Source organism: Oncorhynchus tshawytscha, linkage group LG26, assembly GCF_018296145.1.
Source record: "Oncorhynchus tshawytscha isolate Ot180627B linkage group LG26, Otsh_v2.0, whole genome shotgun sequence".
NCBI lineage: Eukaryota > Metazoa > Chordata > Actinopteri > Salmoniformes > Salmonidae > Oncorhynchus > Oncorhynchus tshawytscha.
In genome coordinates this window covers 13,756,431-13,778,730 of record NC_056454.1, presented here as the reverse complement: position 1 = coordinate 13,778,730, position 22,300 = coordinate 13,756,431, and the positions used below count along the sequence as shown (strand labels likewise).

The 22,300-nt window shown below is 41.0% G+C and overlaps 1 long non-coding RNA gene across 2 annotated transcripts in view; it reads left to right on the top strand.

Moving 5' to 3' along the window:
• Nucleotides 1–4,597: 4,597 nt before the first annotated feature.
• The window catches only part of LOC112225203, a 37,706-nt gene continuing 20,003 nt past the window's right edge, over nucleotides 4,598–22,300 (top strand). The window contains exons 1-3 of one of the 2 annotated variants that reach the window (XR_002949547.2): nucleotides 4,598–4,656; nucleotides 4,781–4,847; nucleotides 5,357–6,696. This is a non-coding gene — a long non-coding RNA (uncharacterized LOC112225203). Of the gene's footprint in view, nucleotides 4,848–5,356; nucleotides 6,697–22,300 lie in introns of those variants that run through there. The other variant, XR_002949546.2, reaches the window with a different exon arrangement.

Below are 22,300 nucleotides of genomic sequence, written 5' to 3'. Positions count from 1 at the left end.
CAGTGGGCAGCTGGGAGGAGGTGTTCTTTTTCTCCATGGACTTTACAGTGTCACAGAAATGTTTGAGTTTGTGTTGCAGGAAGCAAATTTCTGCTTGAAAAAGCTAGCCTTAGCTTTTCTAACTGCCTGTGTATATTGGTTTCTAGCTTCCCTGAAAAGCTGCATATCACAGGGGCTGTTCGATGCTAATGCAGAATGCCATAGGATGTTTTTGTGTTGGTTAAGGGCAGTCAGATCCGGAGATAACCAAGGGCTATATCTGTACCTGGTTCGAATTTTTTTGAATGGGGCATGCTTATTTAAGATGGTGAGGAAGGCATTTAAATTTAAAAAGACAGGCATCCTCTACTGACGGGATGAGATCAATATCCTTCCAGGATACCCCGGCCAGGTCGAATAGATAGGCCTGCTCGCTGAAGTGTTTCAGGGAGCGTTTGACAGTGATGAGTGGAGGTTGTTTGACCGCTGACCCATTACGGATGCAGGCAATGAGGCAGTGATTGCTGAGATCTTGGTTGAAAACAGCAGAGGTATATTTAGAAGGCAAGTTGGTTAGGATGATATCTATGAGGGTTCCCATGTTTACGGCTTTGGGGTGGTACCTGGTAGGTTCATTGATAATTTGTGTGAGATTGAGGGAATCAAGCTTAGATTGTAGGATGGCTGGGGTGTTAAGCATGTTCCAGTTTAGGTCGTCTAGTAGCACGAGCTCTGAAGATAGATGGGGGGCAATCAGTTCACATATGGCGTTCAGAGCACAGCCGGGGGCAGAGGGTGGTCTATAGTAGGCGGCAACGGTGAGAGACTTGTTTTTAGAGAGGTGGATTTTTAAAAGTAGAAGTTCAATTTGTTTGGGTACAGACCTGGATAGTAGGACAGAACTCTGCAGGCTATCTTTGCAGTAGATTGCAACACCGCCCCCTTTGGCTGTTCTATCTTGTCTGAAAATGTTGTAGTTAGGGATGGAGATTTCAGAATTTTTGGTGGTATTCCTAAGCCAGGATTCAGACACGGCTAGAACATCTGGGTTGGCAGAGTGTGGTAAAGCAGTGAATAAAACAAACTTATGGAGGAGGCTTCTAATGTTAACATGCATGAAACCAAGGCTATTACGGTTACAGAAGTCATCAAAAGAGAGTGCCTGGGGAATAGGAGTGGAGCTTGGCACTGCAGGGCCTGGATTCACCTCTACATCACCAGAGGAACAGAGGAGGAGTAGGATAAGGGTACGGCTAAAAGCTATGAGAATTGGTCATCTAGAATGTCCGGAACAGAGAGTAAAAGGAGGTTTCTGGGGGCGATAAAATAGCTTCAAGGTATAATGTACAGACAAAGGTATGGTAGGATGTGAATACAGTGGAGGTAAACCTAGGTATTGAGTGATGATGAGAGAGATATTGTCTCTAGAAACATAATTGAAACCAGGTGATGTCATCGCATTTGTGGGTGGTGGACCTGAAATGTTGGATAAGGTATAATGAGCAGAGCTAGAGGCTCTACAGTGAAATAAGCCAATAAACACTAACCAGAACAGCAATGGACAAGGCATATTGACATTAAGGAGAGGCATGCTTAGTCGAGTGATCATAAGGGTCCAGTGAGTAGTGAGGTTGGTTGGGATAACGGCGATTCAGACAGCTAGCGGGTCATCGATAGCAAGCTAGCATAGGATGGAGGTCTGGTTTTAGCCACCTCGTGCGGTTCCGTGTGGTAAAGGGGATCAATCCAAATGGCAAAATAGATATAGTTATAGTGACCCAAGAAAAATTGTCCGATAGACCTATTCAGATAGCAGCCGATAAGATATTATTTGATTTAATAATATTTGATTTGACTGGATTTATTTGTTGTTACCTGTTGATCCAGGGAACCAGGACTTGCCCGTGTTAGGCTATCTGATATATTTTGCACACACATAATCATTCACAGTACTTGTAAATACTTATTGGGATACTTCGGGATTTTGGCAATGAGGCCTTTTATCTACTTCCCCAGAGTCAGATGATTGTGCTTACTCTAGTTAGCATTGGCTCACAAAACTACCTCTAACTTCCTTCATACTGGACACAGAGACATAAAAATGAGAGATATACTCTGGGGAAGTATATAGATAAAGGGCCTTATTGCCACAATCACAAAATATCCCTTTAAATAAACCGAACGGCGCTCGACCACTCTGGAGGGACGCTGGCCTCCCGAGTGCTCATTGCTAATTGGGTAGCCAACAAGCCTGCAAGCGTGTTTGAGGATTTCTATTGGAGAAGCAATTTTTGACTGTCTTCATACTGTACTGTCTTTGCCTGCACTGTTGGCTGCAATGTCGAACAAGCCCAATAATTGTTACCAGAGTTGCTGAGTTGTGATGTTTCACCACTGACCTGCTACCTTTTCAACCAAAAGATTACAACAAATACGTTTTTGACAGTTACAACCTTAATCAATATGGATAATAGCTAGTCTGACCATATTGTCATTGTTAAGCAAGCTAACTAACTTTATTATTAGCAATGTTAGCAAGGTTATCAAGCTAACTAACATCTTATTGGTTAAAGAATTGTTCCAACTTTAAAAGCACTTGAACACAGTGGGCTCGTTTAAGTTGAAGAGTGAAGTCGGGGGGAGGTGCATCTGCAACACCCCGAAAGTCAGAAACTGATGTGGTTTTCCAACAGCCAGGCTCAGTTGCCATTGTTTACATTTTTTTTTTATAATGTCAAAAAAACATCTCCAAAATATATGTGTGTACAATCAAGTGGTAACAGAGAGAGCCTCAAATATCACATTAATTTGTACATATCCACATAAATTATGGCAATTACGGTTCCTGTTTCAATCTTGTCTTCGTCATGTTCGCGTGGGTCAAACAAAAACACCCTAATGATTGATTGACAATAGAGCCTCCCACTATGCAGGCCATGGCAGCACGATGAAGTTGGTGAAGGGCAACTGCAAAAACTTGCAGTTGCCTTCAGTCCAAACGTCATGACCTTTGATCACATGATTTTTGTAAAGTTTATGCAGTTGATATGTAGGCGCAAGTCATACAATGTTTATCCTCATAATGCAACACACTTTGAAAGGCGGTAACCAATGATGGTCAGTGACGTGTAACAGTTTCACATTTCCCAGGAGCATGTGAAGCCAGCATTGAGACATTTCTGTACAAAGGTTTTAGAGGACTATAGAGCCCCATAGTGGAGGTGTCATAATACCCATAAAACCTAGCGGTCAAACAGGGAAATGGTTCTAATCGTTTTTCCAACATTCATTTTTCCCATAGATGGTTTTAGAAACACATAAAAATTGTGTTTCGTGTAGGCTAACCCTGGCGTAAAGTTTTGATAACCATGTAAATCTGTCAGACAAGGGGACTTTTATATATTTATTAGTCTCTATTTGCTGTCAGATTCAAAAATGCCAATTAGCATCAAAGTAGACATCATGCAAGACTTCAAATCCCTGCAAGCTCTTGAACGTCATCTCTAGTTGACAGGTAATTGTGTCAATTTAAAACTTGCACAAGACAGTTCACAGAATTGTCAATGCAAATGTATTATTTACTAACAATAGAGATTCTTACATTTGCCTTGATTCGGCAGTCTCATCCAGATCATCATTGGACTCCAGAGTGGAGCAGCGGTCTAAGGCACTGCATCTCAGTGTTAGAGGTGTCACTACAGACACCCTGGTTTGAAACCAGGCTGTAATTCAACTGGCTGTGATTGAGAGTCCATTAGGACGGTGCATAATTGGCCCAGTGTCGTCCGGGTTTGGCTGGTGTAGGCCGTCATTGTAAATGAGAATTTGTTCTTAACTAACTTGCCTAGTTAAATAAATAAAAATATTGCATTTGTAGTTCTTTATGATAGCCACATTAGCAGCTAAATAGCATGTCTTTTGGGGGGGGATAAATACAGGCAAATATATTGATAAAAGTAATCTTGTCCTAGAGAGATTTACACTGTTATCAAAATGTCACACCAAGGTAAGTCTACACAAAACACAGCCCTTATTTTAAGTGCTTCTAAAATCCTCTATGGGAAAAACGATTGGAACCATTTCCTTGTTGAACCGCTAGGATTTTATTATGACAAACTGTGTGGTACTCTATTCCTGATTCCTTGAACCATGTGAAATGATTGGTTGAGGGAAGTCACGTTGCTGATGTAGCTGTCAGACTGACGCGCACCATTGGGCAGATTCGATTATGCTGAAATGCCGGTCACCAGGCAATGGCCCAACAGGCGAAAGCGTGGAGGGAGACGCGCCCTTCTCAAATTGAACAGTAATCTGTGCCACCTGGTCATTTTGTCAAGGCAGCACCATGGTGCATCGTCCAGAAACGTACACCATCTATTTTCCATAAAATAAATATTTCCATTTTCTAACTATTTTTCATTGGGAAGACAGATAAAGCAATCACTTTTGCATGGTAAACACAGAATCCTATTAATTACACACGTGATTAATTACGTTAGTTTGGTTTTAAGCCGTGATCGCAGTGGGCTTTGAATAAAATGCAATCAACTTTCAGCCGATGCAAAACACAGCTACAAGGGCGCCCGGGCGAGATTAATCGAACACCCTCAATGTTCCACGAGCATCCGGAAGAACTGCCTATGAACGCGCACTTTGGATGCGACACAACTATGCCGGGTAGGCAAATCTTAATTACTGTGCACATCAATTATGTATTACTGCAATACTGGAGCTTTTTTTTAAATGAATGGAGTGAATTACATTCTTTAAGAAAAAGCGTATAATTTGCTCGCTTAATTAGGTTACTCAGAGAGGACATCATTGAACAATCAGTGATTGCTTATAAAGGCTGAAAAACGAAATTAATGGTAAGTGCCGAAACTTGAGGATCATTATCCTTAGCAATCTGTCATAGAGTTAAATCATGTGTTTGATCACAGTTTTCATTGACGTATGATTGTCTTCGTGTTGGAACTAAATAATTGCTCCCTTCAGATTGCATGCTTTTCGATCTTGTCCAGGACCCGGCGGAAATTATCTGTATATTTTGTGACATATTGAATATCGTGTGCGTGAAATGCAGGTCTGGCTTTTAACAGAACAATTTACAGCAGTTGTTTTGCACGTTTCTGTGACTATTATCGAAAGGATTAATGAAAACGTATAATTTCCAACAGGTCAATCTTTACAGACCTTCCCAGTGAAAAGTAATCTAATGCACTGTATTCTATTACCTATATCACCCCGAGTTCATTGGTGGTTACATTTTACAGTCACTTTCAGCTTGATTTTATGTGACACCCTGGCTGCTACACTGCTTCTGGAAATAATCGTTCACTCCAGGCTCATTTACGGTATATGTATTTTTTTTTCACAGAATAGAGAATTCGCTACAGCATACCTACATCTTTTATTTAAGGTGAGACTAAGTCTATTGTCTCTTTTGTATTGTCTAACATGTTTTGCCGTGGAATACAGAAATGTGATGTCACCTGCCTTCGGTTTGGGTTGATGTGTTGGATTTATGGCCTGTGATATTCCATTAAAAGCTTGCTCAGCTGTTGCAGTTTTGCTACAAAAGCTCTTATTATAACATCTGAAGGTAAGATTTGATCTTGATATTCAGACTGACATCTGGTCTACTCCAATATAGACTGGTTATTAAATAGGAAAAACTTGAGTCAGGATGGAAGGGTTAGACCAGATACAGCTTCTGGTGTAAATATGAAATTGATGCAAACACATTGTAGCATCTGTGATGTGCATTTTGGCTGTTATTTAGTCAGGATCATTATGAGATGGCAATAAGACGATATAAGGTACTCAATACATGCTACATGTTTCAAAATGTACAGCATATCAGATACATGGAGTTTTCCAATGGCTTTTGACACTGTGAAACACCCAAAGGCTTACATTATTGGGCCTTGTAGATAATTGCTGAAAAGTCCTCTGGTGGATGTGCATTTATTTTCTTCAACAGACACAATACAGGCTTTACCGAGCAGTAGTATACTGAGTGCCATTTTAGAGAGCAAAAATAGTCTTAACGGATGGTGATTTTAGGTATAATTGCCAGGCTGATTATTCAATGACTTATCAAAATGGGTTAGATAGCAAAGGTCATGTAATTGGATGTCAGTGTTGGCAGCAGCTGGGAAGACATGCTGTGCCAATGAAGTGGTGGGTTGGAATTTGGCAGCGTGTCTCGTTATCCAGCTATACCCCCTTTGTTGTGGCTCAACCATTCTCTTTTGCCAAACAGGAAGGAGCCACTGAGACTGCTCTGTGCAACACACACACACACACACACACCACACACACACACACACACAAACTCAATCCAGCAAAGTGATTGAGATCTGTGGGGATCCACCTCTTATCTTGGCAATGATTTTGTTCCTCCCTAATCCATCTGTTAGTCTATGCAATCCGTCAGCAACCTGTCCTCACAGGAATGTGACTTAATTAGTACATGTCTTGTTACATAGTTAAATATGCACTCTCAAACGTATGTATAATTCCAGCCTGTAGTTTTGAAAGTGGTGCTCATGGGCCAAACGTGGTTCACGTTGTTTGGGTACTACGTTGTCAAATTGTGTACTATGTCATCCGTTTTGTATGATATGTTACGTCCTGCAAATATTAGAAATAAAGTACCGGTCAAAAATTTGGACACACCTACTCATTCCAGGTTTTTTCTTTATTTGACTATTTTCTACATAGTAGAATAATGTTGAAGTCAACAAAACTATGAAATAATACATATTGAATGAGTAGGTGTGTCCAAACCTTTGACTGGTGCTATCTACATATATAATTATTATTTATTTTACAGTTGAAGTCGGCGGTTTACATACACCTTAGCCAAATAGATTTGAACTCCGTATCAGAAGCTTCTAAAGCCATGACATAATTTTCTGGAATTTTCCAAGCTGTTTAAAGGCACAGTCAACTTAGTGTATCTAAACTTCTGACCCACTGGAATTGTGATACAGTGAATTATAAGTGAAATAATCTGTCTTTAAACAATTGTTGGAAAAATTACTTGTGTCATGCACAAAGTAGATGTCCTAACCGACTTTCCAAAACTATTGTTTGTTAACATTAAATTTGTGGAGTGGTTAAAAACAAGTTTTAATGACTCCAACCTAAGTGTATGTAAACTTCCGACTTCAACTGACATACATGCATATCTTATTTACCTAACTATTCAGCCCGTTTGCGATGAGACTCAAAATTGATCTCAGGTGCATCCTGTTTCCACTGGTCATCCTTGAGATGTTTCTAGAACTTGATTGGAGTCCACCTGTGGTAAATTCAATTGGTTGGAAATGATTGGGAAAGGCACACACCTGTCTATATAAGGTCCCACAGTTGACAGTACATGTCAGACAAAAACCAAGCCATGAGGTCTAAGGAATTGTCCGTAGAGTTCCGAGACAGGATTGTGTTGAGGCACAGGTCTGGGGAAGGGTACCGAAAAATGTCTGCAGCAATGAAGGTGCCCAAGAACACAGTGGCCTCCATCATTCTTAAATGGAAGATGTTTGGAACCACCATGACTCTTCCTAGAGCTGGCTGCCCGGCCAAACTGAGCAATTGGGGGAGAAGGGCCTTGGTCAGGGTGACCAAGTACCTGATTCTCACTCTGACAGAGCTCTCGAGTTCCTCTGCGGTGATGGAAGAACCTTCCAGAAGGACAACCATCTCTGCAGCACTCCACCAAAAGGCACCTAAAGACTCTCAGACCATGAGAAACCAGATTCTCTGGTCTGATGAAACCAAGATTGAACTATTTGGCCTGAATGTCAAGCTTCACGTCTTGAGGAAACCTGGCACCATCCCTACGGTGAAGCATGGTGGTGGCTGCATCATGCTGTGGGGATGTTTTTCAGCGGCAGGGAGAGTAGTCAGAATAGAGGCAAAGATGAGCAATGTACTGCGAGATTCTTGACAAAACTGCTCCAGAGCGCTCAGGACCTCAGCCTGTGGCGAATGTTCACCTTCCAACAGGACACTAGGTGTGCCACGCTTGTAGCGCCATACCCAATAAGATTTGATGCTTTAATCGCTGAAGAAATGCCCAACAAAGTTCTGAGTAAAGGGTCATTATGGGGTATTGTTTGTAACTTGATTAGGTTATTTTTTTTATATACATATTAGAATGAGGCTGTAACAAAATGTCAAGGGGTCTGAATACTTTCTTAAGGCACTGTATAAAAAAATGTATACTGTGTTTATTCAAAAAAAATATTTGTATGATATATTACAAATCCAATTCATACACATGTTACTCATTTGTTGTGCTTAAGAGAACATTAAAGAACATTGAAACATACACTAAATTATATTACCGGGGGCAAACTTCCCTCCCCCTGGACACCTACAGCACCAGATTCCATAGGAAGGCCAAAAAGATAATGTCCTTGACATCAACCACCCGAGCCACTGCCTGTTCACCCCGCTATCATCCAGAAGACGAGGTCAGTACAGGTGCAACAAAGCTGGGACAGAGACACAAGCTGTTTTTCAATCTCAAGGCCATCAGACTGCTAAACAGCCATCACTAGCACATCAGAGGCGGCTGCTTGCACACACTATTCTACGGTATCTTAGTCACTTTGAAATTGTGTTTACATATTGCATCACCCATTTCATATGTATATACTGTATTCTATACTACACCACTGAATGTTAAACTGCCATCTACAGCACATCACACACATGTCTCTATCTTTCAATACTCATCTCATGTGTAAACTGTACTCTATACTAGTCTATGTTATCTTAGTCACTTTAAGTGTTTGTAAATATTGCATCATGCATCTCATGTGTATATACTGTATTCTATACTATGCCACTGTATCTTAGTCTAATGCTGCTCTGACATGTATGTGTGTGTGTGTGTATATATATATATATATATATATATATATATATAATATATATACTTAATCCATTAAGCTAGAAGCACAAGCATTTCGCTACACCCGAAATAACATCTGCTAAACACGTATGTGACCAATAAAATTTGATTTGATTTAAATGTGTTTCCCTTGTGAATAACTGAGCCTTTGAATGTTGGTACCTTTTTGAATAACTGAATCTGCCTTGCGTTGCTATTAAACACTGTAGCATAGTTGGCTTGGGCACATTAAATGTGGTTCATTAAAGATTTAGAGAGAAGGTAGTGCGACTTTTTAAAGATAATAGTACAGAGTAGAATGTCCCTGCATGACTCTAGCACGGGTGAGTAGTCTTCTCACAGTTTCACATTCAGAGCCAACATTTGTGGGAATGACAGGGATGCATGCTTTTCTTTAAACATGCCAGGAAGTCCTGAGGCATGGTCCTAGGGCTCAGATCCTCAGAGAGAGAGAAAGAAAGAATTAGAGAGAGCATACTTAAATTCACACAGGACACCGGATAAGACAGGAGAAGTACTCCAGATATAACAAACTACCCCTAGCCCCCTGACACACAAACTACTGCAGCATATGAGTCTTCAGTAAAGACTTAAAGGTTGAGACCGAGTTTGCGTCTCACATGGGTAGGCAGACCATTCCATAAAAATGGAGCTCTATAGGAGAAAGCCCTGCCTCCAGCTATTTGCTTAGAAATTCTAGGGACAATTTGGAGGCCTGCGTCTTGTGACCGTAGCGGACGTGTAGGTATGTACGGCAGGACCAAATCAGAGACATAGGTAGGAGCAAGCCCATGTAATGCTTTGTAGGTTAGCAGTAAAACCTTAATCAGCCCTTGCCTTGACAGGAAGCCCGGGACAGGAGGCTAGCACTGGAGTAATATGATCACATTTTTTGGTTCTAGTCAGGATTCTAGCAGCCATATTTAGTTTATTTAGTGTTTTATCCGGGTAGCCAGAAAGTAGAGCATTGTACTAGACTAACCTAGAAGTAACAAAAGCATGGATTAATTTTTGGACAGAAAGTTTCTGATTTTTGCAATGTTACCTAGATGGAAAAAAGCTGTCCTTGAAACATTCTTGATATGTTCGTCAAAAGAGAGATCAGGGTCCAGGTCCTTCACAGTTTTATTTGAGACTGTACAACCATTACGATTAATTGTCAGATTCAATAGATCTCTTTGTTTCTTGGAACCTAAAACAAGCTTCTCTGTTTTGTCCGAGTTTAAAAGTAGAACGTTCGCAGCCATCCACTTCCTTATGTCTGAAACACAGGCTTCTAACGAGGGCAATTTTGGGGCTTCACCATGTTTAATTGAAATGCACAGCTGTGTGTCATCCGCATAGCAGTGAAAGTTAACATTATGTTTTCGAATGACATCCCCAAGAGGTAAAATATATAATGAAAACAATAGTGGTCCTAAAACGGAACCTTGAGGAACACCGAAATTTACAGTTGATTTGTCAGAGGACAAACCATTCACAGAAACAAACTGATATCTTTCCGACAGATAAGATCTAAACCAGGCCAGAACTTGTCCGTGTAGACCAATTTGGGTTTCCAATCTCTCCAAAAGAATGTGGTGATCGATGGTATCAAAAGCAGCACTAAGGTCTAGGAGCACGAGGACAGATGCAAAGCCTCAGTCTGATGCCATTAAAAGGTCATTTACCACCTTTACAAGTGCAGTCTCGGTGCTATGATGGGGTCTAAAACCAGACTGAAGCATTTCGTATACATTGTTTGTCTTCAGGAAGGCAGCGAGTTGCTGTGCAACAGCCTTTTCTAAAAATGTTGAGAGGAATGGAAGATTCGATATAGGCCGATAGTTAAAAAAAAAAAATTCTGCGTCAAGGTTTGGCTTTTTCAAGAGAGGCTTTATTACTGCCACTTTTAGTGAGTTTGGTACACATCCGGTGGATAGAGAGCCGTTTATTATGTTCAACATAGGAGGGCCAAGCACAGGAAGCAGCTCTTTCAGTAGTTTAGTTGGAATAGGGTCCAGTACGCAGCTTGAAGGTTTAGAGGCCATGTTTATTTTCATCATTGTATCAAGAGATATAGTACTAAAACACTTGAGTGTCTCTCTTAATCCTAGGTCCTGGCAGAGTTGTGCAGAATCAGGACAACTGAGCTTTGAAGGAATACGTAGATTTAAAGAGTCCGTAATTTGCTTTCTAATAATCATGATCTTTTCCTCAAAGAAGTTCATACATTTTTACTGCTGAAGTGAAAGCCATCCTCTCTTGGGGAATGCTGCTTTTTAGTTAGCTTTGCGACAGTATCAAAAAGGAATTTCTGATTGTTCTTATTTTCCTCAATTAAGTTGGAAAAATAGGATGATCGAGCAGCAGTAAGGGCTCTTTCATACTGCACGGTACTGTCTTTCCAAGCTAGTCGGAAGACTTCCAGTTTGGTGTGGCGCCATTTCCGTTCCAATTTTCTGGAAGCTTGTTTCAGAGCTCAGGTATTTTCTGTATACCAGGGAGCTAGTTTCTTATGAGAAATGTTTTTAGTTTTTTGGGGTGCAACTGCATCTAGGGTATTGCGCATGGTTAAATTGAGTCCCTCAGTTAGGTGGTTAACTGATTTTTGTCCTCTGACGTCCTTGGGTAGACAGAGGGGGTCTGGAAGGACATCAAGGAATCTTTGTGTTGTCTGTGAATTTATAGCACGATGTTCCTTGGATGGGGTCTGAGCAGATTATTTGTTGCAATTGCAAACGTAATGAAATGGTGGTCCAATAATCCAGGATTATGAGGAAAAACATTAAGATCCACAACATTTATTCCATGGGACAAAACTAGGTCCAGAGTATGACTGTGACAGTGAGTAGGTCCAGAGACATGTTGGACAAAACCCACTGAGTCGATGATGGCTCCAAAAGCCTTTTGGAGTGGGTCTGTGGACCTTTCCATGTGAATATTAAAGTCACCAAAAATGTGAATATTATCTGCTATGACTACAAGGTCCGACAGGAATTCAGGGAACTCAGTGAGGAACGCTGTATATGGCCCAGGAGGCCTGTAAACAGTAGCTATAAAAAGTGATTGTGTAGGCTGCGTAGATTTCATGACGAGAAGCTCAAAAGACGAAAACGCCATTTTTTTGGGGGGTAAATTGAAACTTGCTATCGTAAATGTTAGCAACACCTCCGCCTTTGCGGGATGCAAATTTATCTTTGACAACTTTTACTTCACTACATTCCTAAAAAAAGATGTACTTTTTACTCCATATATTTTTCCTGACACCCAAAAGTACAGTAACAGGACAGTAAAATTGTCAAATTCACATACTTCAAGAGAACATCCCTGGTCATCCCTAATGCCTCTGATCTGGAGGACTCACTAAACACACAGCGTCGTTTGTAAATGATGTCTGAGTGTTGGGGTGTGCCCCTGGCTATCTGTAAACAAACAAAAAATAGGAAAAAAATCAAATGGTGCCCTCTGGTTTGCTTAATATATGGAAATTAAAATAATTAATACTTTTTACTTTAAAACCAAATATGTTTTGATTTTACTCAAGTAGTATTTTACTGGGGGACTTTTATTTTCAACTCTATTAAGTAATCTAGACTTTTACTCAAGTATGACAATTGGGTACTTTAACCTGCACTGTTAATTACTGGAGTTCCACATAAATAACAACAATTTATTACTGTATGTATAACTCTGATAGTGTGTCTGAATGTCATAAACACAGTAGGATAGATACGCAACCTATCTATTTTGATGTACTCTCATTGATAATGTGCCTGCACACCTTTTTAAAGGCATTTTTTCAATTGGATGTGAATTTTGATCAACTATTATTTTGATTCAGAGGAAAATCAAGAGCACCTCTTTTCCCATTCCTACGAGTCTGAGCATGTCATCTTTCTCTGAATAAATTCTCAAATGATTTCCATCATGTTGCTCTATGCCTGCCATCACTATGGCAACCAGTTTTAATGTGGGGGGGGATTCTTTGATGAAATGACTACCATTGTGGTATATGTTTTTATTTTGTCAGACCATTAGTCAGAGAAGTTGCAATACTGTAAACAAAATATTCCTCAGATACAGTATGAATCATTATGAATCGCTAAGTGTTGATTTAGTATAACCACAGAACTAGAATGAGAGCAATTTGATCTATTTGAATAACTACATGAGAAACTATCATGTTACATATTTCTTCACGTTTTTACATTCTGCTACATTAAACAACACACTGTATTAGATGTTCATTTACAGTAGATATTCTGTACATTTCTAAATTTGTCTGATGGTGATCCTATTTCTAGCTTGCAGGAGTCCGTATCCATTAGGATGAATTGAGTTAATTAGGCTAAATGTATCCTTTGAAATGTGAGAGCTGCATATAGCTTTTAGCCTCCAAAGGCACCTTCAAACCATGTTTTCGTTTGGTGTACTGAGATTATTTACAGATGAACATAGTTATTATTCCACTGTCTATGTACAAGCACTGCATGACCCGCTTCATGAATTTGACCAGATAACAGAGCTAATGTTTTACATATGAAAATGCTTGAAGATCTCAGCAGATACTATATATTAATAATGATGTCTGCTAACATGGACCCACAACCCCTCGGCTCCCTCCGCATGTAACAGAGATGAAAGCATCTTTGTCTCTGTGAGGTGCCTTGGCAGCTCTGTCTCTGCCAGAGCTATGGCTTTCTGTGAACTTTTAGGTGGCATGGGAAACCACAGTCATAAATCAAATATGCTTTTATCAATAATTCAGCTTAGCATTGTGATTGACAACTAGTGTGAAATAACCTGATTATTACCTCCACAGTGCATGACTTGAATTACACCAAAACATGCCCAAGTTTGAATGTGTTTTTAAAAAGGTTAAGACACTGTAAGCTGTATGTTGACTGATTTCGGCAGACAATGGATCGATTATGTTGTCAGGCTGTCAGATGAATTCCTTTGCTGCTCCTTGCGAGCGTCAAACCAAGAGCAGCATTATTTCAGCGTTTGTCTTTTCGTGAGAGTGTAATGGTTTTATGAATCCATGTTATGAAAGACCATATGTAAAACCATGAAATTGCTTTTTTTTAGATTATACACCAGCTGCCTTTGAAAAAGAATCAGACAAAAAAAACAACCCTTTATAAAATGCTATTCTATATCCCTGTCTTTGAAAATTAATGACATCCCCCTAAGACCCCCGCCCCCTTAGAAACAAATATTATTGGCAGATGTATGTTAATGGCCGATGTTATGAAATGGAACAGAGCAGCCCAGTTTGATATAATGGTACTCCAAACAACCTAATGGTTGGTATAAGACTCTTATCTCAGTCATCCCTGGACCTGCATTGATAATAGACATGCACCGCCGTTTCCTCTATTGTTCTGTGAGGAGGAGCAGATAGATCAATGGTCCCTGTGCTAGCTGCAGCAGGCAGGCAGGCTCCCATCCTTCGTGTGCAGAGTGCTGAGCAGTGGGCTGGTCCGACTCCCTCCTTTCCTTTCGTGTGTGGAGCTGTCTACAGCCTCGGGCAACATCAAGTTAACAAATGTACAGAGCCCGTGCGAAAGCTTGATTTGCATAAATCTGTAAATGTACCACATTTTCTTGAATGGATTCCTTTGTGTTTAATTGGTGTGTTGTTCCTTATGCATGTGACTTTCCAATTGTCACTGAGCTGCCTGAACATCAATATCCTCTTGGACTGTGGTGTTCTCCTTTTTTGATTTAATTTGACCATGAGCTTATGTATATAAGTAATGTGTAGATTATGTTATTGATAGTTGAGAAACATTAAGTGTTTGAATATGACTGTGCCCGCTCCACCACAGCTTATTTATTGTGATTTAGACAGAGCGGTCATAGTTGTATTTTATTAATGCACAGAGTCTGGTTTTATGTGTAGATTGATATATCGGCAATATCTTGTGCTAATGTCTCATAGTATTGTTCGCTAGGTCTGAAAACATCATTCTGCTGCACATTTTGATGGTTCTCCATATAATCACTGATTTATTTTCAGATGTGGGGAAAGTTTTTTTTATCCATACCACTTTGATTGAAACCATCCTGTAGCCTACATTGACTTATTTTGTGGGGGATGTGGGCTTGACCAAGTTTCCCCTTGGGACACCGGGATGCAAATTACATTGAGCATTCTGTTATTCCTGAACACGTGATCAACTCACAGTGAGAGAGAGAATAGAAGAGAGAGGGAGAGAATAGAAGAGAGAGGGAGAGAATAGAAGAGAGAGGGAGAGAATAGAAGAGAGAGGGAGAGAATAGAAGAGAGAGGGAGAGAATAGAAGAGAGAGGGAGAGAATAGAAGAGAGAGGGAGAGAATAGAAGAGAGAGAGAGAGAATAGAAGAGAGAGAGAGAGAGAGAGAGGGAGAGCGAGACATTCACCAAACAAATTCCTCCGCGGCCTTTTCATGTATAATTTAGGAGGCTCGCCACTCTCTAAACAGTACCTTCGAATGTGGAATACATCAGCGTTGTGTTCATGTTCTCTCCGCCACATGCTCTGTTGCAGGAATCCTCCGTCAACATCATCTGTAGATATATAATCATCCAGGCCTCAGCTCCTCCTCAGGGAGCCCAGCTGAGACCCGGCCTGCCTCTCAAGGTTGCTGTTTATGGCTGCGTCTGACACCAGTGATTTATGAGGTTAAGCCTAACCTCAGACTTCTAATATGGCAGAGGATCTTTAAATCAAATCAAAAACAAATAAATAATGCTTATGTTCCTAGCTCCAGCAGTGCAGTGATACCTAACAACACAAACAATACATGCAAATCCCCAAATAAAACAATAGAAATTTAGAAATATTAGAACGAGCAATGTCAGAGTCCAGGAATATAAATATATATGTATATGATGGTGTGTATAGACATTATTGACAGTATATGTATAGAAAAGGTGTGTACAGCAGTAGTTATATAAGATGAGCCTTGACTAGAAAACAGTATAAACAGTGCCTTCAGAAAGTATTCACACCCCTCGACTTTTTCCACATTTTGTTGTGTTACAGCCTGCATTTAAAATGGATTGAGATGATGTGTCACTTGTATACAGTTGAAGTCGGAAGTTTACATACACCTTAGCCAAATACATTTAAACTCAGTTTTTCACAATTCCTGACATTTAATCCAAATAAGAATTGTCTTAGGTCAGTTAGGATCACCACTTTATTTTAAGAATGTGAAATGTAAGAATAATAATAATAGAGAATTATTGATTTCAGCTTTTATTTCTTTCATCACATTCCCAGTGGGTCAGAAGTTTACATACACTCAATTAGTATTTGGTAGCATTGCCTTTAAATTGTTTAACTTGGGTCAAATGTTTCGGGTGGCCCTCCACAAGCTTCCCACAATACGTTTGGTGAATTATGGCCCATTCCTCCTGACAGAGCTGGTGTAACTGAGTCAGGTTTGTAGGCCTCCTTGCTCACACACACATTTTCAGTTCTGCTCACAAATGTTCTATAGGATTGAGGTCAGGGTTTTATGATGGCCACTCCAATACCTTGACTTTGTTGTCCCAACTTTGGAAGTATGCTTGGGGTCACTGTCCATTTGGAAGACCCATTTGCAACCAAGCTTTAACTTCTTGACTGATGTCTTGAGATGTTTCTTCAATATATCCACATAATTTTTTATTCCTCATGATGCCATCTATTTTGTGAAGTGCACCAGTCCCTCCTGCAGCAAAGCACCCCCACAACATGATGCTGCCACCCTCGTGCTTCACGGTTGGGATGGTGTTCTTCAGCTTGCAAGCCTCCCCCTTTTTCCTCCAAACATAACGATGGTCATTATGGCCAAAAAGTTATATTTTTGTTTCATCAGACCAGAGGACATTTCTCCAAAAGGTATTATCTTTGTTCCCATGTGCAGTTGCAAACCGTAGTCTGGCTTTTTTATGGCAGTATTGGAGCAGTGGCTTCTTACTTGCTGGGCGGCTTTTCAGGTTATGTCGATATAGGACTCGTTTTACTGTGGATATAGATAGTTTTGTACCTGTTTCTTCCAGCATCTTCACAGGGTCCTTTGCTGTCGTTCTGGGATTGACTTGCACTTTTCGCACCAAAGTGCGTTCATCTCTAAGAGACAGAACGCGTCTGCTTCCTGAGCGGTATGACGGCTGTGTGGTCCCATGGTGGAAATTGCTCCCAAGGATGAACCAGACCTGTGGAGGTCTACAATTGTTTTTCTGAGGTCTTGGCTGATTTCTTATGGTATTCCCATGATGTCAAGCAAAGAGGCACCGAGTTTGAAGGTAGGCCTTGAAATACATCCACAGGTACACCTCTAATTGACTCAAATGATGTCAATTAGCCTAAGATTAGCTTCTAAAGCCATGACATCATTTTCTGGAATTTTCCAAGCTGTTTAGAGGCACAGTCAACTTAGTGTATGTAAACTTCTGACCCACTGGAATTGTGATACAGTGAAATAATCTGTCTGTAAATTGTTGGAAAAAGTACTTGTGTCATGCACAAAGTAGATGTTTTAACCGACTTGCCAAAAATATAGTTTGTTAACAAGACATTTGTGAAGTGGTTGAAAAATTAGTTTTAACGACTCCAAGCTAAGTGTGTGGAAACTTCCGACTTCAACTGTACATAATGTCAAAGTGGAATTATGTTTTTAGAAATGTTTACAAATGAATACAAAATTTAAAGCTGAAATGTCTTGAGTCAATCTTTTTGTATCCAAATCCGGCTTTAAACTTCTTCACAACAGTATCTCGGACCTGCCTGGTGTGTTCCTTGTTCTTCATGATGCTCTCTGCGCTTTTAACGGACCTCTGAGACTATCACAGTGCAGGTGCATTTATACAGAGACTTGATTACACACAGGTGGATTGTATTTATCATCATTAGTCATTTAGGTCAACATTGGATCATTCAGAGATCCTCACTGAACTTCTGGAGAGAGTTTGCTGCACTGAAAGTAAAGGGGCTGAATAATTTTGCACGCCCAAATTTTCAGTTTTTGATTTGTTAAAAAAGTTTGAAATATCCAATAAATGTCGTTCCACTTCATGATTGTGTCCCACTTGTTGTTGATTCTTCACAAAAAAATACAGTTTTATATCTTTGTTTGAAGCCTGAAATGTGGCAAAAGGTCGCAAAGTTCAAGGGGGCCGAATACTTTCGCAAGGCACTGTAGATGACCTGGAGTCAGCGGGTCTGGCGACGGATATGTAGAGAGGACCAGCCGACGAGAGCATACAGGTCGCAGTGGTGGGTGGTATATGGGGCTTTGGTGACAAAAATGGGTGGCACTGTGATAGACTGCATCCAGTTTGCTGAGTAGAGTGTTGGAGGCTATTTTGTAGATGACATCGCCGAAGTCGAGGATTGGTAGGATAGTCAGTTTTACGAGGGTATGTTTGGCAGCGTGAGTGAAGGAGGCTTTGTTGTGAAATAGGAAGCTGATTCTAGATTTAATTTTGGATTGGAGATGCGTCTGGAAGGAGACCTTACAGTCTAGCCACCTAGGTATTTGTAGTTGTCCACATATTTACTAGGTCAGAACCGTCCAGAGTAGTGATGTTAGTTGGGTGGATGCTGGCAGCGATCGGTTGAAGAGCATGCATTTAGTTTTACTAGCGTTTTAAGAGCAGTTGAAGGCCACGGAAGGAGTGTTGTATGGCATTGAAGCACATTTGGAGGTTAGTTAACACAGTGTCCAAAGAAGGGCCAGATGTATACAGAATGGTGTCATCTGCATAGAGGTGGAACAAGGAATCAGCCGCAGCAAGAACGACATCATTGATCTATACAGAGAAAAGAGTCGGCCCAAGAATTGAACCCTGTGGCACCCCCATAGACTGCCAGTGGTCCGGACAGCAAGCCCTCCGATTTGACACACTGAACTCTATCTGAGAAGTAGTTGGTGAACCAGGCGAGGCAGTCATTTGAGAAACCAAGGCTATTGAGTCTGCCGATAAGAATGCGATGCTTGACAGAGTCGAAAGCCTTGGCCAGGTCGATGAAGACGGCTGCACAGTACTGTCTGTTATCGATGGAGGTTATGATATCGTTTAGTACCTTGAGCGTGGCTGAGGTGCACCCGTGACCAGCTTGGAAACCGGATTGCACAGTGGAGAAGGTACTGTGGGATTCAAAATGGTCAGTGATCTGTTTGTTAACTTGGCTTTCAAAGACTTTAGAAAGGCAGGACAGGATGGATATAGGTCTGTAACAGTTTGGGTCTAGAGTGTCACCCCTTTTGAAGAGGGGGGATGACCGCGTCCGCTTTCCAATCTTTAGGAATCTCGGACGATACGAAAGAGAGGTTGAACAGACTAGTAATAGGGGTTGCAATAATGGCGGCAGATCATTTTAGAAAGAGAGGGTCCAGATTGTCTAGACCTACTGATTTGTATGGGTCCGGGTTACAGTTTTGACTTAATTCACCTTAAATCTATGGCAAGACTTGAACATGGCTGTCTAGCAATGATTAACAACCAACGTGACAGAGCTTGAAGAATTTAAAAAAGAATAATGTGCTAATGTCGTAACAATCTAGGTGTATTGAGTGTTGGCTAAGGCTGGTGAGGTCCACAGGCTTCAGAGAGAGAGAGAGAGAGAGAGACAGGGCTATATCCCAAATGGCACCCTATTCCCTATGGGCCCTGTAAAAAGTAGTGCACTATGTAGGAAATAGGGTGCCATTTTGGACGCAGGCCGTGGTGTCTGAAGTCTACCCAGCTTTCCCCCTCTCTAGCTTCACAATAATCAGGAATACCCTGCCCCAATGTCTCTTATGCACCAGGGTCACTGCTGCACCTGTCAAGGTATCTACCGAGACTGTGCATATCAATAGATTAAGTGTCGGGGTACCGTCTGAAATAAGGACTTCTGCCAATGATGCTTCTCTCAGTCTTCGTTTAGTTGAAAATGTTCAGCAAGACATACAAGGTGTGTGGGTAGACTGAAAACTGTATGCCGGATAAGACACATTCATCAGATGTTATGTTAGTCACAGCTCAGACAATCCACACAATGTCTGCTTCTCTCAGATTAAGATGCCTATTTGAACCTGTGTTTATAATGTTTATGATAAACAATAGGACTCTTGGACAGCAGAACTAGTTCTTCACCAATGCATAAGATACAGTAAATATGTTAGCTTTGGGATATCTATTTCAAAATGTTTCTTCTATTTTATTTCCTATTTCCTAGTGTCATGTCTTCACTGAGCATTCTGGGTTGGACACTTCATTATCACATGACCTCAATACAACTGCCCAGCTTGGCCACACATACTGTTTTAAGATTGATTGATTCACAACATTTTGTATGTTTATGTTCATGCCTGCTGTCACAAAATTGCTTCACAGAAATCATAAAGCCACTTTGCAAGTCAGACAAAATATAGGTCAATAGCAGTGGTGCAATGGAATTGTGTGTCCAGCTTATGATTTGCATTTTTATTTAATAGAGCTAAATATGCCGAACAGGCCCCCATTAACATTGACGGGCTGTAATGAAGCGGGTCGAGAGTTTCAAGTTTCTTGGTGTCCACATCAACGACAAACTATCATGGTCCAAACATACCAAGCCGGTCGTGTAGAGGGCACGACAACTAATCTTCCCCCTCTGGAGACTGAAAAGATTTGGCATGGGTCCCCAGATCCTCAAAACGTTCCACAGCTGCACCATTGAGAACATCCTGACCGGTTGTATCAACCGCCTAGTATGGCAACTGCTCGGCAGCTGACCATAAGGTGCTACAGAGGGTAGTACGTACGGCCCAGTACATCACTGGGGCCAGGCTTCCTGCCGTCCAGAACCTATATACTAGGCGGTGTCAGAGGAAAGCCCAAAAATGGTCAAGGTCTCCAGTCACCCAAATAATAGACTGTTCTCTCTGCCACCGCACGGCAAGTGGTACCGGAGTGCCAAGTCCTTAACAGCTTCTACCTCCAAGCCATAAGACTGCTGAACAATTAATTAAATGTCCACCCGGACTATTTACATTGACATGTCCCCCTCGCTTTTTTTTTACACTGCTGCTCCTCGCTGTTTATTATCTATGCATAGTCACTTTACCCCTACCTACATGTACAAAATAACTAACCATGTTCCCCTGCACATTGACTCGCTACCGGTACCCCCTGTATATAGCCTCTTTATTTTTATTGTGTTACTTTTTATTTTACTATTTTTACTTTAGTTTATTGAGTAAATATTTTCTCTTTCTTGAACTGCATTGTTGGTTAAGGACTTGTAAGTGTGCATTTCATGGTAAGGTCTACACCTGTTGTATTCAGAGAATGTGACTAATAAAATTGGATTTGATTTGATTATAAGGAATATACAGTCACTGGCCAGTTTGTTAGGTACACCATTCACGGAAATGGATCGCTCCTACAGATAGTGAGTCATGTGGCCATGGCTTGATACATAAAGCAGGCAGACAGGCATCAGGGCATACTGTTACTGCTCGATTGAATGTTAGAATGGGCAAAACGAGTGACTTAATGGACTTTGAGCGTGGTATGATTGTCGGTGCCAGGTGTGCCAGATCTAGTATCTCAGAAATTGCTTGCCTCCTGGGCTTTTCACGCACGACAGTGTCTAGAGTTTACCTAGAATGGTGCGACAAACAGAAAACATCCAGTTGATAGGAGAGGTCGAAGGAGAATGGAATCGTGCAAGCTAATAGGCGGGCCGAGCCACAAACAGACAAATAACGGTGCAGTTCAACAGTGGTGTGCAGAACACCATCTCGGAACACACAAACTTGTTGATCCTTGCCACGAATTGCAGCAGACGAGCCTACTGGGTTCCACTCCTATCAGCTAAACACAAGAGGAAGATGTGTGGGGAGGTGAAGGGAGTCAAAGGTCTGTGCATCTGCATCTTATTGGCACCAGCGTAGAGTATTGTCCATATTTATTTAACTAGGCAAGTCCGTTAAGAACAAATTCTCATTTACAATGACGGCCTACCCTGGCCAAACCCGGAAGACACTGGGCCAATTGTGCACCTCCCTATGGGACTCCCAATCACGGCCGGATCTGATTCAGCCTGGATTTGAACCAGGGACTGTAGTGTTGCCTATCCACTCTTTATCATTGGGCTGTGCCACTTGAAACGTTGTTCTTGGACAATCATTTCCTCCTCCAGGTTAGATGGACATCATATTGTAAAATGTGTGTCTCCCCTTTTCATAGGCCTAGATGAGATGGTTGTAGACAAAGTCGTTGGTATTGATCTGTTATAACTGTCAGTAGTAGCCTATAGGCCTATACTACCCTATGATTTTTGTCGTATTAAAAAAAATATTCTGCTAATGTCTCCAGTCATATAAGGTGTATTGGAAAAGCATGACATCTGTCTATAAACACGGAAAGAAAAGAGAAGAAATGTATCTGATATAGCCTAG